Below are 13401 nucleotides of genomic sequence, written 5' to 3'. Positions count from 1 at the left end.
TAGTATAGAGAGTTTCTGTGTAGTTGTGTAGATTTATAAAGCAAATAGAAAGTCCCTCATGTGGTATATTGATACTCACATTGTTCATCAGCAGGGATGGCATTTTTAGATTCACCACACAGTCCTCTGTCACTTGAGCTCATCGAGTAACTGATACCAGTAGTATGTTGTCATACTCCATGTGAACCAGCACATATGCTCTTCAGATCTGGCAGGTTTTGTCACTAGAGGGGGATGGGACACCTTGCCATTTGGGTTTCACAGATGTGTACTGATAGCAAAGGAACGGTGTACACTCAGGAATCTTGGCTCTGGAGGGGTGTGTGGTCTAACTGGGCACAGCCTCTTCTGCCCATTCCTCCTAAGCTTGACGCTTCTGCCCTGTTCCCTCCAAACTGTCCCTGTCCTGTCTCTTCTACACCCCCAGCTCCTTTTCCCAATCCCATTCTCCTTGCCTACACACTCCCAGTCTCCAGTCCTCAGGCTTCTCATCCTAGTCCCAAGTCCCAGTGTTCTTCCCCAGAAAATGCTACTCTCACTCCTCCAGACTCCCCATCCCAGTCTCCTTGACAGCCATTCCAGCACCCCACCTTCCTTCTTGGTCCTTATCCCCAGTCTCTTTGTCCAGTCCACACTTCCCCCACCCCAATTCCTCGACCATTCTGTCTCTTGCTCCCAATTCTGACTTCCAGTCCTCTCCCACCTTCATTCCCTGTCCCCACTGGCTCATAGTTTCAGTCTCCTTCTTAGAGGTCCTTGTTCAATCACAATGTCCATTCCCCCTAAGATCCTTGTGCCAGTTTCTATGCCCTTCTCTCTGGTCTGGATCTTGTTCTCTCATTATGGTCAAAGCAGGAAGCTTCCTCCTGCATGAAGCCTAGGCCCAGCATGCAGTCATTAAGAGCACAGGAGAGGCAGTCTCCCTATTCTCAATTCTGGTGCCCAGACCTAGTGTGAGGTGCCAAGCCCAGAGCTGAGATTCCAAAGGCGTGGTAGAGAATGGCCTATTGTCCCATCTCTCTGGTTAAATATTTTTGGGTTTCCTCCAGGTTTATTTGAGCATGAAATATGCAGCTCTGTCAACCCATGTGTGTTGCACACGGGTAAAGGGGAATTGGCAAGTAGCCTACACTGATGTCTGGACCAATAGGTTCACATAGTAGCACATGCAGAGTAAGTTATAGAATGAGAAATTTGGTTCATTGTTACTTTTGGTTATACATTACTCAAAGATGTCCACAGTGGTCAAAAGTAGGAATTAGGCCTTTAGAATATTGCAATGGAAAGAAATACAATACAAAAAATGTCAGTGTCCTTGATAGATACAATTATATATGGGAAGGTAGTAAATGTTTCTCATTAAGAATTCATCATCATCTGCCAATGTTCAGTTGAACCTCGAGTGGAAGATTTACTGCAAATTACAGAACTTTGCAAATTAATGAATAAAAGTTGGATTTTCAGAAGACTCTACATTGTTTAGGAGTACCATTGAAAGTCACCTAGGTACTTTTAAAAACCTGACCCTAAATGAACAAACAAAAAGGCATTACTAAATGTACACATTTATTTTGTCACTTGTAGTTTAATTTTAATTATTCATGATAATGCTTCCTTGTATAATAGTAAATGCACTGTACTAGCTTTTATCATAGAGCTATTAGCATTCACTATTAAAGTTTTCCTGAGAGATGACGAGACACCACCAATATTTGTGGAGATTATAAACTGTGTGGATTAGGAAAGTGCAGATTAGAGAGGTTGGCTGCACTGCACCCGAAGCAGAGGGGACATTGTTTGGGTTTGCCAGAGGAAGGTAGCAGTGCTTTATTAGGGGGAGGGCAGGGGGAAGGAGGTCAGAAACTGCTGCAAAAAGGTGGGTGGTGGTCAGCTCGGCGATGCTGACTCATCCCCTGGAACCATAAGGGTGGAAGGCTTTAAAAGGTGCAAGCCCTGGCGTTAGAAGCCCTTTTGCCCAGGGCCGGCTCCAGGCACCTGTTTCTGAAGCAGGTGCTTGGGGCGGCCGCTCCGGAGAGGGGCGGCATGTCCAGGTACTCGGCGGCAATTCGGCGGACGGTCCCTTATTCCGCCTGGGAGCAAAGGACCTCCCACCGAAATTGCCACCGCAGATCGCGATTGTGGCTTTTTGTTTGTTTGTTTGGGCTGCTTGGGGCGGCCAAAACCCTGGAGCCGGCCCTGCTTTTGCCACACAGCTGGCAAGGCAGTACCCACCCTCTCTCCCCTCGATGTGATAAATATGAGGTTGGGTTAGGGCCTGCTGTGGGTATTGAGCGAGTTGCTCCTTTGTAGGGGGCTGGGAAGGAATTTTTCCCTCACCACCATATCGGCTTAGGTGGAATGTTTTTTTTTTTCCACCTTCTCCACAGTGGGTGTCAGGGAGGACCTATTATGGTGAGAAGGAAAGGGAGTTAAGCTATGATGTCACACCCTTTATGTAAGTGTGGGATGGATGTCCAGTGCAGGTACTCCATATGGAAGGCACCCAGTGACCAGATAAATGCCCTGCTAAAGGACTTAAAAAGGAGGTGCTTCTTAAAGGAACAAAACGGGGGGGGGGGGGGAGGATTCAGGGCTCCTATAATTGGTATGGCAGGGAGCCAACCCACTTTCTTATAGCCACCTTAACTCTCAGGGGTGTGGGGGAGTTGGATGGTAAGGTCCCAGCCATGGGTTGGCTGGGGAACCTGGATGGAAAATGAAGCGGGGGCTGGTGGAAGCCCCAGGTAGTTATTTGAATGAACATGGAATTTCCTGCACTGTACACTCTCATTTGCCAGGTAGTCCCAGACATCTAATAAAGTTACGGCCTGATTAAATCTTTATTTCAAGTGTCTCCTGTCCTTCTTTTGGTATAGCTGGACAATCTACTGTATCACAGTGGTGGGACAAATTCTGCCATTTAACAAACATGCATAAATTCTCCTATAGCAGATGGGACCTGTGCGAGTGTTTTTAAGGTTAGTACTTGGTGTGTGGCGTGGTGCTGTGTTTTAACAGTCAGATCCAGGGACCTCAGATTATAATAATTTGTAGAATCACTGAGGTTCAAGGAAGAAGAAAGCACTCAGTGTTCAGCCCAATGGAAACCTGAAGGAGATTTCAAAGATGAACATCTGTTATAATTTTATACCAGTTGAAATACATTTAAATATTTGCACCCCGAGTCAGAATCAGGCTATGACAGGGGTGGGCAAATTTTTTGGCCTGAGGGCCACATCTGGGTATAAAAATTGTATGGTGGGCCATGAATGCTCATGAAATTGGAGGTTGGGGTGTGGCCAGAAATGAGTTCAGTGTGTGGGAGAGGGCTCCGGTCTGGGGTGCGGGGTGTGTGTGTGGGCTCCGGCTAGGGGTGCAGGCTCTGGGATGAGGAGTTTGGGGTACAGGAGTGTGCTCCGGGCTGGGACCAAGGGGTTTGAAGGGTGGAAATGGGATCAGGGCTGGCGCAGAAGGTTGCGGCACGGGCGGAGCTCATGGGTGCAGGCTCCAGGCGGCGCTTACCTCAAGTGGCGCTCAGAAGTAGTGGCATGTCCCTCCTCTGGTTACTACATGGAGGCACAGCCAGGCGACTCTGCGTGCTGCCCAGTCCGCAGGTGCCGCCCCTACAGCTCCCATTGGCCCCGGTTCACAGACAATGGGGGCTACAGGGGGCGACAGTTGGTGCAGGGGCAACATGCAAAGAGACCCTGCCTACCCCTACGCATAGAAGCTGGAGAGGGGGACATGCTGCTGCTTCCGGGCACCACACGGCAAGCCCCCGACCCCGCTACCAGGCAGGAGCTCGAGGGCCGGATTAAAAGGGCAGACGGAGCAGACGTGGCCTGTTGTTTGCCCACCCCTGGACTATGAGATTACTTCCAATAAATTGGTTATTATTGGAAGCAAAATCACAAAGTCACAATTACTCTGCTAACATCATCATCTTGTTTGGAATATTTGGTCTAATATATGATGATGTAAAATAACTACATACTCTATCCTAAGAAATCAGACATATTTAAAAGAAACAACAACTGCATCTCCTTTTCTAAATGTTTTTTTCCAATCTAAAAAACAGAAGACAAATTATTAATATTTTAATTTTTTATCTTAGCAGAATTTTTATCTTTCAAACAGATTCCATGTTGGTCAGTTTTTAATAGATTGGCATATTAAACGTATCTCTCTAGTGCTGTTCTCTTGTGTTCATTGCTCAGCCCTGGTATGTTCTGATCTTTCTTGATGAAAGAGTTAACCCAGCCACTGCAATTTGAGCTTTCTTTAGCTAAAGAAAGATAAAGCAGGATTTAAAGAGCATTTTCAACTATCCTTGTAATACAATAAAAGGCCACTTTCTTGTTCAACTAATTCTGACTTTAAGGCAATTGGCTTATTTTAAAGGCTCAGATCTTCAAACTGCTTTCATTTATAGAACAAAGAAAATAATCCAGATTTTGGAATAAATCCCAGGAAAGATCCTATAAATTTCCAATCTGATGGTGCTCTTCAATTAATGAATAGTAGTCAAGGTAACCTAAAATACCTATAGATTTTATCGTTTACTTTTATGCAAGAGGCAGTAAAAAAAACAAACAAGTAAAACAAAGAAACCAAAAAATAAGTAGCCAACAGTTATCCGTATACCATTTCAGACATTTTCTAGCTCAATATTATTCAGAAACAGAGTAATAATGCAACAATATACTGTAATTTATTTTATCTTGCCAGAGGAAGTGGATAACAACTTTGGATAATAAATTGCAGATAACTTTTTAAATTAAACAGATTCTACAAGTTTCTCTCTTATTAATATATATATATATATATATATATATATATATATATATATAAACCATTCTTCTCTTTAGTTGCATTTAACTGTCATCTAAGAAGCAGATCTGCTTTTATAAACTGAACAATCTCTTTTTATTATTATTAAATAGCACACGACGAAAATTAGTTTCACAGAAAAATCAACGTGAATTTGTGTGACTAAGCAATGAACAAAGACCTATTACTGAATGAATTAACTTCATTTTTTGAGCTGGTACACTCTACAGTTTTTAAGATAAGCACATACATTTTCCCAATTTATATCAATTGCTTAATGGAAGCTTATTGTTCCAGTCATGCAACAGGTGATGAGAGAAAACCCCCACTGTGGCCTAGTCTACCCTACAAGCTTAGGTTGACATAACCGCATTAAGTCGATCTAATAACATATGTGTCTACACTACTGAGTCCCTTCCGCTGACCTAAGTGGCTTGTAAAGTTGACTTCTGTACTCCACCTCTGCGAGAGGTGTAGCGCTTGATTCGACATCCATGGGTCAAGATGGGGATAGTGTAGACACTGCGTTGTGTAATTGGAATGAATTGGCCTCCAGGAGGTGTCCCACAGTGCTCCACTGTGACCACTCTGGAGAGCACTTTCAACTCCACTGCACGTCAGTCAGGTACACAGGAAACAGCTGCTCCCCTGTTAAAGCCCCGAGAATTTTTGAATTTTCATTTCCTGTTTAATAAACGTGGAGAGCTCACCAGCACAGCTGATCATTGAGACTCAAGGCCGCAAAAGTGCTCCAGCATAGAGTACACCGGACATGCTGGATCTTATTGCTGTGTGGGGAGAAGAGTCTGTGCAGGCAGAGCTCCTATCCAGCAGAAGAAATGCTGACATCTATGCCAAGAGATGCAATCCCAACAGACCCCGGTCATCGGCGGGTGGGATCAAACCTGGGGTCTTTGGAACTTAAAGCATGAGTCTCTACCGCATGAGCTAAAAGCCAACTGGTTGTTAATTAAGGATGTAGAGCAAACTCATTAATCTCCAAGTGGTCTCGGAGCCACTAGATGGGACAGAACAGAACACCCAGGAGGTGAGTGGGTTACAATAGCACAGGGCATGAGGGAGAAGGGCTACACCAGGGACATGCAGCAGTGCCGTGTGAAAATAAAAGAGCTTCAGCAAGCATACCAGAAGACAAGGGAGGTGAACAGTAGTTCTGGTTCTGCCCTACAGACATGCTGCTTTTCTGGGGAGCTGCATGCAACTCTCAGTGGCGACCCCCACCACTACCCCAAAATGTTCTCTGGATACTTCCCAGGAGCCCTGGGTGACCTCAAGCAACAATGAGGAGGACATTGTTGACTAGGAAGAGGAGGAGAATGTGAGGCAGGCAAGCAGAGGATCCATTCTCCCCAATAGCCAAGAACCGTTTTTTTACCCCGGGGCCCATCCCTTCACAGGACCAGTTGGCGGCGGTGCGTGATGCTGGGGAACGTACCACTGGTGAGTACACATTTCCAGTCAAACTGGAGGGGTTACATGCTATTATTTTTTATGTTTAATCTTAACAAAAAAGTAGGTGTAGTGGGAATCGATGGCCGCGCCAGCTACGCAGAGCGTGCGCTCCGAAAAAGACTGTTTATGTGCACGGGGATGGCCCGGGAATCCTCCATGGAGATCTCTAGGAAACTTTCATGGAGATATTCTTCAATCCTTTGCAGAAGGTTTCTGGGAAGGGCTGCCTTATTTCGTCCACCATGGTATGACACTTTCCCGCGCCACTCCAGTATTAACTCTGCTGGCATCATTGCAGAACACAGCATTGCAGCATAAGGACCAGGTCTGTACCCAGACGCTTGCAGCATCTGCTCCTTTGCTGCCTGTGTTATCCTCAGGAGAGTGATATTGCATAGGGTCACCTAGAGGAAATGGGGGAAGTTCTCAATGCTAGCCCTTAAACTGCAAACAATTCAACAAGGAATCCGCACCCTGTTTAGTCAAATATGGGTCACACAACCACGCTTTCCTAAACGTGCCATGGTTGTGGTTGGAAGTGATCACCATGTATTGCAATCTGCACTTAAAAATGGGGGGTGGCTTCCCGTTTGTCTCCCTTTCCGCCCTTCCCCCTACCCCCAACCTGGTGCCGCTTCTGTAAAAACCAAACTTTTGGGGGGACTTTACACTGGTGCCTGTTCTCAAGCAACATGGAGGTTGCTAGGGGAAAGGCGGCTTTTCTGCAGTTCCAACCTGTGATCCCAAGGATGTCTTCACAAAAGCTGCAGCACAAGACCTCTCGCCCCATGCCTCGTGGCCTTACTCACCATGGCTGGAGCAGCAGACCGACTCTTGCAGTAGCCAGCGGTCGTGATTATGTTGTGGCGTACAGTGACCAGGATAGTAATTTAAAAAGAGCTCTGAAAAAAGTAAATTTTTAGTTTTTTTTTTTTTTTTTTTTTAAATGGGTGAGATGAAATGAACTGGATTTCAGGAGGGAGCAAGTTCCACACCGTCAAACCTGCCATAGCAAAGTTTCGATTGCCCACTAATACCTATCAGGTGGTGGCTCAGGAAGAAGGTCTCGAATATAACCAGGGCCACTCTCATTCAGAGCTTTATATAATCCTCCATATCCTTACAGGTATGTCACCCTCTATGTGAGCCAGTTCGAAGGAGAGGGATGGAACGCATGTTTTGCTAGTAGATTTCACCGATTTTGGCTAACAACAGAGGAACAGTGACAATTTGGAATCTTGGGTTCTATTCCAGGTTCTGAAAGGCAGTAGGTCTTGTGGTCACAGACCTTTCTGCTCTGTATTCCCCAAGAGCCTGATCTCTTTTGTCCTGGTCTTCTCCTCACACTTCCAGTTCCAGTCCCTCCTCCCTCAGCCTTTCCCCTTCCTCACTCCTTCTTCTAGTCTCCTCTCCAAGCCAGTCCCAGCATCCCCCTGCACAGCTCTTCCTCCAATCTGAACTCTCACCCCACTGACTCCCAAGAACTACTACTACCACCACCACCACATCTCCTTTGGCATCCTATTGCAGTTGCCTAGCCCAGCCAGTCCTAGCTCCTGGTTCCAGTCTCCCCTGCCCAGGCTCCTTGCCCCAATCTATTCTCTCTGCCCTCACCCCCAGCCCAGGTCAAGCTCTTGTCCCCTCTGCATTTGAGTCAGGCTGCTTCAATCTTACTGTACATGTTTAGTAGAAATAAATTAATGTATTGCTATCATTATACCTCTTTATTCATTTATAGATCAGAAATTCTCACTGTGGTCCAAATGTAATCTTTTAATCTGCCTCAAAGTTCTAAAGTAAATGAAAAGAACAATCAGAGAGCCAAATTCTGTTCTCAGTTATACCCGTGCAATCCCACTACCAGGAAATTTGACAGGAAACAAAATTTGACACATTAATTTTAACAAATAGATGCCATCAATAATCAATTCTAAGCCAAATTGCATATCAACATTGATATGTACCTAGATGCAACATTTTGAATTTGCCATGATGTGTCAGTGGCAATCATGTTAGTATGAAGTATTTATTGAACATTAAAATTACAACCAGATTAACATACTACTGTAGCAGTAAACACTATGAATCCAACTAAGTGAACTCCATTGAACCACGATGGTCAGTCAACCATATTTTTGTTAAGTTCTTTGGGGTATATCCTAACTTTGGATGAGAACAGCAGCTGGCCAGTTTTTTTTTTCTTTAAATCTATTTGTTTTTATTTTCTAGCATTCAGATTTTAGGACCAACAGAACATAATTAAGTATTCCATTCAAATGATCAGCTCTTTCAATATACCATTCTCATGTTCACAAAAAGCAGTGTAAGTCCAGGAATATTTGGTTTTTTAAAGCCTCAAGCTCCTGGAGTCATGCCATGATGTGAAAATATCAGCTTTCATTTAACAAAAAGATTTCAAGTCTTCATGGTTGCACAAAAAAAGGCTCAAAAATCAGAAGACAAATAAAAAGAACCTACAATTTTTAAAATTTCAAGATTTTTAAGCCATTTTAATATTTTTTGGGGCAGGAAGTTACCCAAGTGTTGAAAAACCATAAGTTATGGTATACTTAAAATGAGGGCTATTAGGTGGCAAGCACTTTTGAAAATCTGCCTCATGATCTCTTCAGCTGCAATCAACATATGCTCTTGTATTCAAATAACTTCTAGAATCAGTGAAGCACAGATCTTTAACCATAAAAGCTAAAAAGAAGAAAGAAAGTGTCACAAACAATAATATTTTAACATCCAAAGTGTTACAGCCACTTTATCACATTCACAGTGCAAGTCTCCTAGAAACCCAAAGAGAATTTAGCCCAAAGAGACTTTAGAATCTTGAGCCCATCCATCATTTCAGAGGGGAAAAGGCAGCCAAAAATCCCTTCCTGGACAGAATCTTCAGAACTCTGAATTGGATACAGAATTCTGAATCAGAATGTTTGGCTGAGGATTTAAATTTCCTACCAGTACTCACTGATCACAGTAAAACCCAGCATTATAATGTCAGAATCATCGTAACTGGGCTCACCTATCCAGGAGGAAAAGAAACCAGAAAAAAAGTTCTGGCTGTTCCTTCATTATTTTTACCCATATTTTCTGTACAACTAGCATAGTTGGAACTAATAAAATTCTTTAGCATCCCATTTTACATCACTCCGGTGATTGGGAACCTTGGAGAATCCTGTACCTTCTGGTGCAAGGCACTGCTGACAGTCATATCTGGAAGCAGATCCTCACAAAGTTGCAGAACTTCTGGAAACACCTTGTTCAGAAGTCTCCTCTCCAAGTCTCATTCTCCTGAGCCATCTAATGCCACAATCTCCATCAGTCACCACCAGGACTACACCCTCTAGTTCAGATACCGATACAGAAGACCCCTCTTTCATTTAATGTCCAAGCTACTGGTTCCTTTAAATATCTTTATTAGTAGATAAAGCTATTTCCTTTTTCTTTCCATTTGTTCACTTCTCCCTCTATTGCTGTTTTTCAGTTTCTTTTTCAAGTTCCAATCTTAATTTTTTGATTTCTTTTCTTACTGTGTCATTTGGCTAATATTTCCTCATTAGCCTAACAAACACTACAGGAAACTGACCTTGACTTGTTTGACACTCAGAAGCGCTGCCAGCTTTTCTGCCACCCTAGGCAGCGGAAGGTCCCGCCCTGAAATGCCGCTCCCCACAGAGGCGGCAGAAGGTCCCGCCTCCGAAATACCACCGCAGTCGCCGCCCCCCAAATTGTAGTGCCCTAGGCGACCGCCTAGGTCGCCTAATGGGTTGCACCAGCCCTGTTGACACTTACTACAAAAGATCACTTTCAGTTGCATATTCTTCCAGTTCTTTTTAGTCAGTTCTTCACTATCTACAGACTAATTTACCTGTTGCACATTTTCAGGCCCCAGAGCCAAATATAGGCATCAATTCCGCCCCCCCCTCCGCCCCCAATATTATATGAAGTGCTATTATACTAACAGAGATATACAAGCTTCTAACTCGTATAAAAATGTAACACTATTTCTATTTCCTGTGATGGCTTTTTGTCTCAGAATAATTGATAAAGAAAGGTTTCAGACAACACATTCATGAAATTAGATAGCTAGAAACTAAACTTAAAAAGGTTGAATTTATAACAAAAACAAACAAAAAACCACTTTAAAAACAGTGGTACTTTAACTTTAAAAAACAGCTAGTAACACAATGGAATCTATGCTGGCTTTGTATACTGAAATTGGTGAACTTTGGTTCTAATGTGGTAGGTTGAACTGAACAGTTTCCTCGTTTTTAATCACATCACATAAGTATGCCTCAGGCACATTATAAAAGGGTTTATTCCCACTGTGTGTTCCAGAGGGATTCACTAAATCTGTAAGGTTCAAGTAGATCATAAAAGACAAGACAGTAAACCTAGCTAGCTAGCTAACATTTCAAATCATGAACAATGTGACAAGAAACAACATATGTCAGAAGAGCTCAGTCATGAAGCTGATATAAGGAAATATATGGTTAAAAATTATGTCTTTTGTATACTGTTCCACGGTCTGCAACGGAACAAAACTTTCAGTCCTTAATGAGAAAAAATGAATTTGGTTCTAAACTACAAAAGGTAGAGTATCACCTTCAGGCATCTTATAAGTAAAAGCATGAGACGACTTGCATCTCAGTTCATTTTATTTTTTCCAAAGATACAAAAAGAGAAGAGAAAATATTCTTGAACTTCTAAAAGTGCTCCCTTAAACATAATTCAATTTTACTGCACCTTTCTAGAGAAAATGCTATAAACATTCATGCCCATTTCTAGAGAGACTGCTAGGCCAAACATGCTGAGAATTACTCTTCTCTTGTGGTGCAAAAAACAAAAACAAAAAAAATTCTTGCCTATTTACTATTCCCTACTGAATGCCACTAGTCTTCTAATGAACTAAGGGCTTGTCTTTACAGAGCTGGCAATGTGCTCTAACTGCCACGTAGATCCTGCTGGCGCACACATACTAGGTACTTTTTAGAGTTAATTTAGTCCTGTTTCAAACACTCCTATGTTCGTGCAAACTACCTACCTTTTAGAGCTCACCAGAAGGGTCTACTCAGGGAAATTAAAGTGCAGCATGTTAGTGCGTTTTACTTATCACATTGCTCTTGTGTAGACCAGTCAAGTCCTAAGTAACTTTCAGTAAATAAGTTCAATGGTTAATAACTAAACCTACCATTGACTGTTTTATAATTGCTTGTTTAAAAGAGGGTTTTTTTTGTTTTTGTTTTTAACCCTAGCATCATTGTCCATTAGGGATTATTTAGGGAAACATATTCTTGATTTTGTGACATTTTCTTAGAATATTGTTACACAATCACTTATTACATTTTTAAAGACACTTTCAATATGTTATATTGTTAATTGGAATTACCATTTAAACATTAATAGCATACATTGTGAGATTTGTTTTATATTAGGGATTTAATCATGTATTGTTTGTGGGTTACACAGGAAAGAGAAAATCACAGCAGTATTGTCTATCTCAAGATTTTACTGAATGTCTTACAATATTTGCAATATCTTAAAGTCTCAGCTCTTAGAGTCACATGATTATGCCAGAATCACATTTTGCATTTAAAAAAAAAAGGGCTCTACCTCTCATGGTTATAGAGAATAGCTTGAAAATGTGATTCCCTCTGCCAGGCTAAAAAACAAGCAAAACCAGACGGCAAATAAAAGAACCCAATTAAAAAAAAAAAAAAAAATCTCATGTCTACTCCAAAACTCACTATAGTCATTGAGGATATATCTACATTAGATTTCTTTTATACGCAGTTAACTGATTGCCAATTAACTTGAGGTGGTTAACGTATTTGACCAGTGTGGATGATCTCCAAATGCTTCTTCCAGGCAAAAAAATGTTTGTGCTTTATCTAGGGTTTGTTCCAGAATACAAACATTGGGGGTAACCACACTAGCCTTTACAAATGTACAGTTACAGGTTTAGCTGCATCTGTGTCCCCTTTGAGTGCACCCTTATAGCAGGTGCTTGGCCTTATAGCTTTTCCTGTCATGGGCTGGAATTCTGCAATTCTCCCACTCTTAGACGGGCCCTAGGCTGCAGTACTCCGAATTCACTGTGCTTACCCTGTACAGGCCGGCTCCAGGCACCAGCAGTGCTTGGGGCAGCCAACGGAAAGGGGCAGCACGTCCGGCTCTTTGGCGGCAATTCGGTGGCGGGTCCCTCAGTCCCTCTTGGAGGGAAGGACTTGCCGCTGAAGTGCCGCTGATTGTGGTTTGTTTGGGTTTTTTTCGCCGCTTGGGGCAGCAAAAACGCTGGAGCCGGCCCTGACCCTGTTAACCCAACTGAGTTCAGGTATCCATGATTCTTCCCTGTGGGAGCCTGTGACTAGTGCTATGTAGCGACCAGGCAACCTTCTTAAAAACAGTAGGAAATAAGCAAACAGTAGGACATTTATTTACTTTAACAGTAGGAAATAAGCACTGGGAGGGGGACGACTTTAGGCAAGGTAGACATGCCTGTAGACTGTTTTAGAGATTCTTACATCCTTTGATGGTGACCTATGCAGGTCTAACTTTGGCAAGACACCCACAGCGTGCCCGTGTCTCAGTCTGGTTTCTCTGAACAGCTGCTACCTCTCTTGATAGAAGGTACCATTTAAACTTGCCAGAATTCCTTTGATCTCTTGTGTTTGCAGGCCTTTTCCTGTCCTTGCATTATCCCTTAACAGCTATCAAGTGTTTGCTGAGAAGTGGCTATCTTGAACTACAGTAGAACCTCCGAGTTATGAAAACCAGAGTTACAAACTGACTGGTCAACCACACACCTCATTTGGAACAACAAGTATGCAATCAGGCAGCGGCAGCAGACAAAAAAAAATAATACATTACAGTATGGTGTTAAATGTAAACTACTAAAAAATAAAGGGAAAGTTTAAAAAAGATTTGACAAAGTAAGGAAAACGTTTCTGTGCTTGCTTTATTTAAATTAAGACGGTTAAAAGCAGCATTTTTCTGCTGTATAGTAAAGTTTCCAAGCTGTATTAAGTCAATGTTCAGTTGTAAACTTTTGAAAGAACAACCATAATGCTTTGCTCAGTGTTATGAACATTC

At 42.7% G+C, this 13401-nt stretch overlaps 1 protein-coding gene across 21 annotated transcripts in view; it reads right to left on the bottom strand.

The window, feature by feature from the left end:
• The window catches only part of SYT1 (synaptotagmin 1), a 510915-nt gene that overhangs the window by 475267 nt on the left and 22247 nt on the right, over positions 1–13401 (bottom strand). Inside the window, exon 2 of one of the 21 annotated variants that reach the window (XM_065559670.1) lies at positions 7113–7205. The exons of the other annotated variants lie outside the window; for them this stretch is intronic. The gene's annotated coding sequence lies outside the window, so the exon portion shown is untranslated. The remainder of the gene's footprint in view (positions 1–7112; positions 7206–13401) is intronic. 21 annotated transcript variants of the gene reach the window in all.

This window comes from Chrysemys picta, chromosome 1, assembly GCF_011386835.1.
Source record: "Chrysemys picta bellii isolate R12L10 chromosome 1, ASM1138683v2, whole genome shotgun sequence".
Taxonomy (NCBI): domain Eukaryota; kingdom Metazoa; phylum Chordata; order Testudines; family Emydidae; genus Chrysemys; species Chrysemys picta.
Note: the sequence above shows the minus strand (reverse complement) of the source record. Positions and strands in the feature narration are given on the sequence as shown.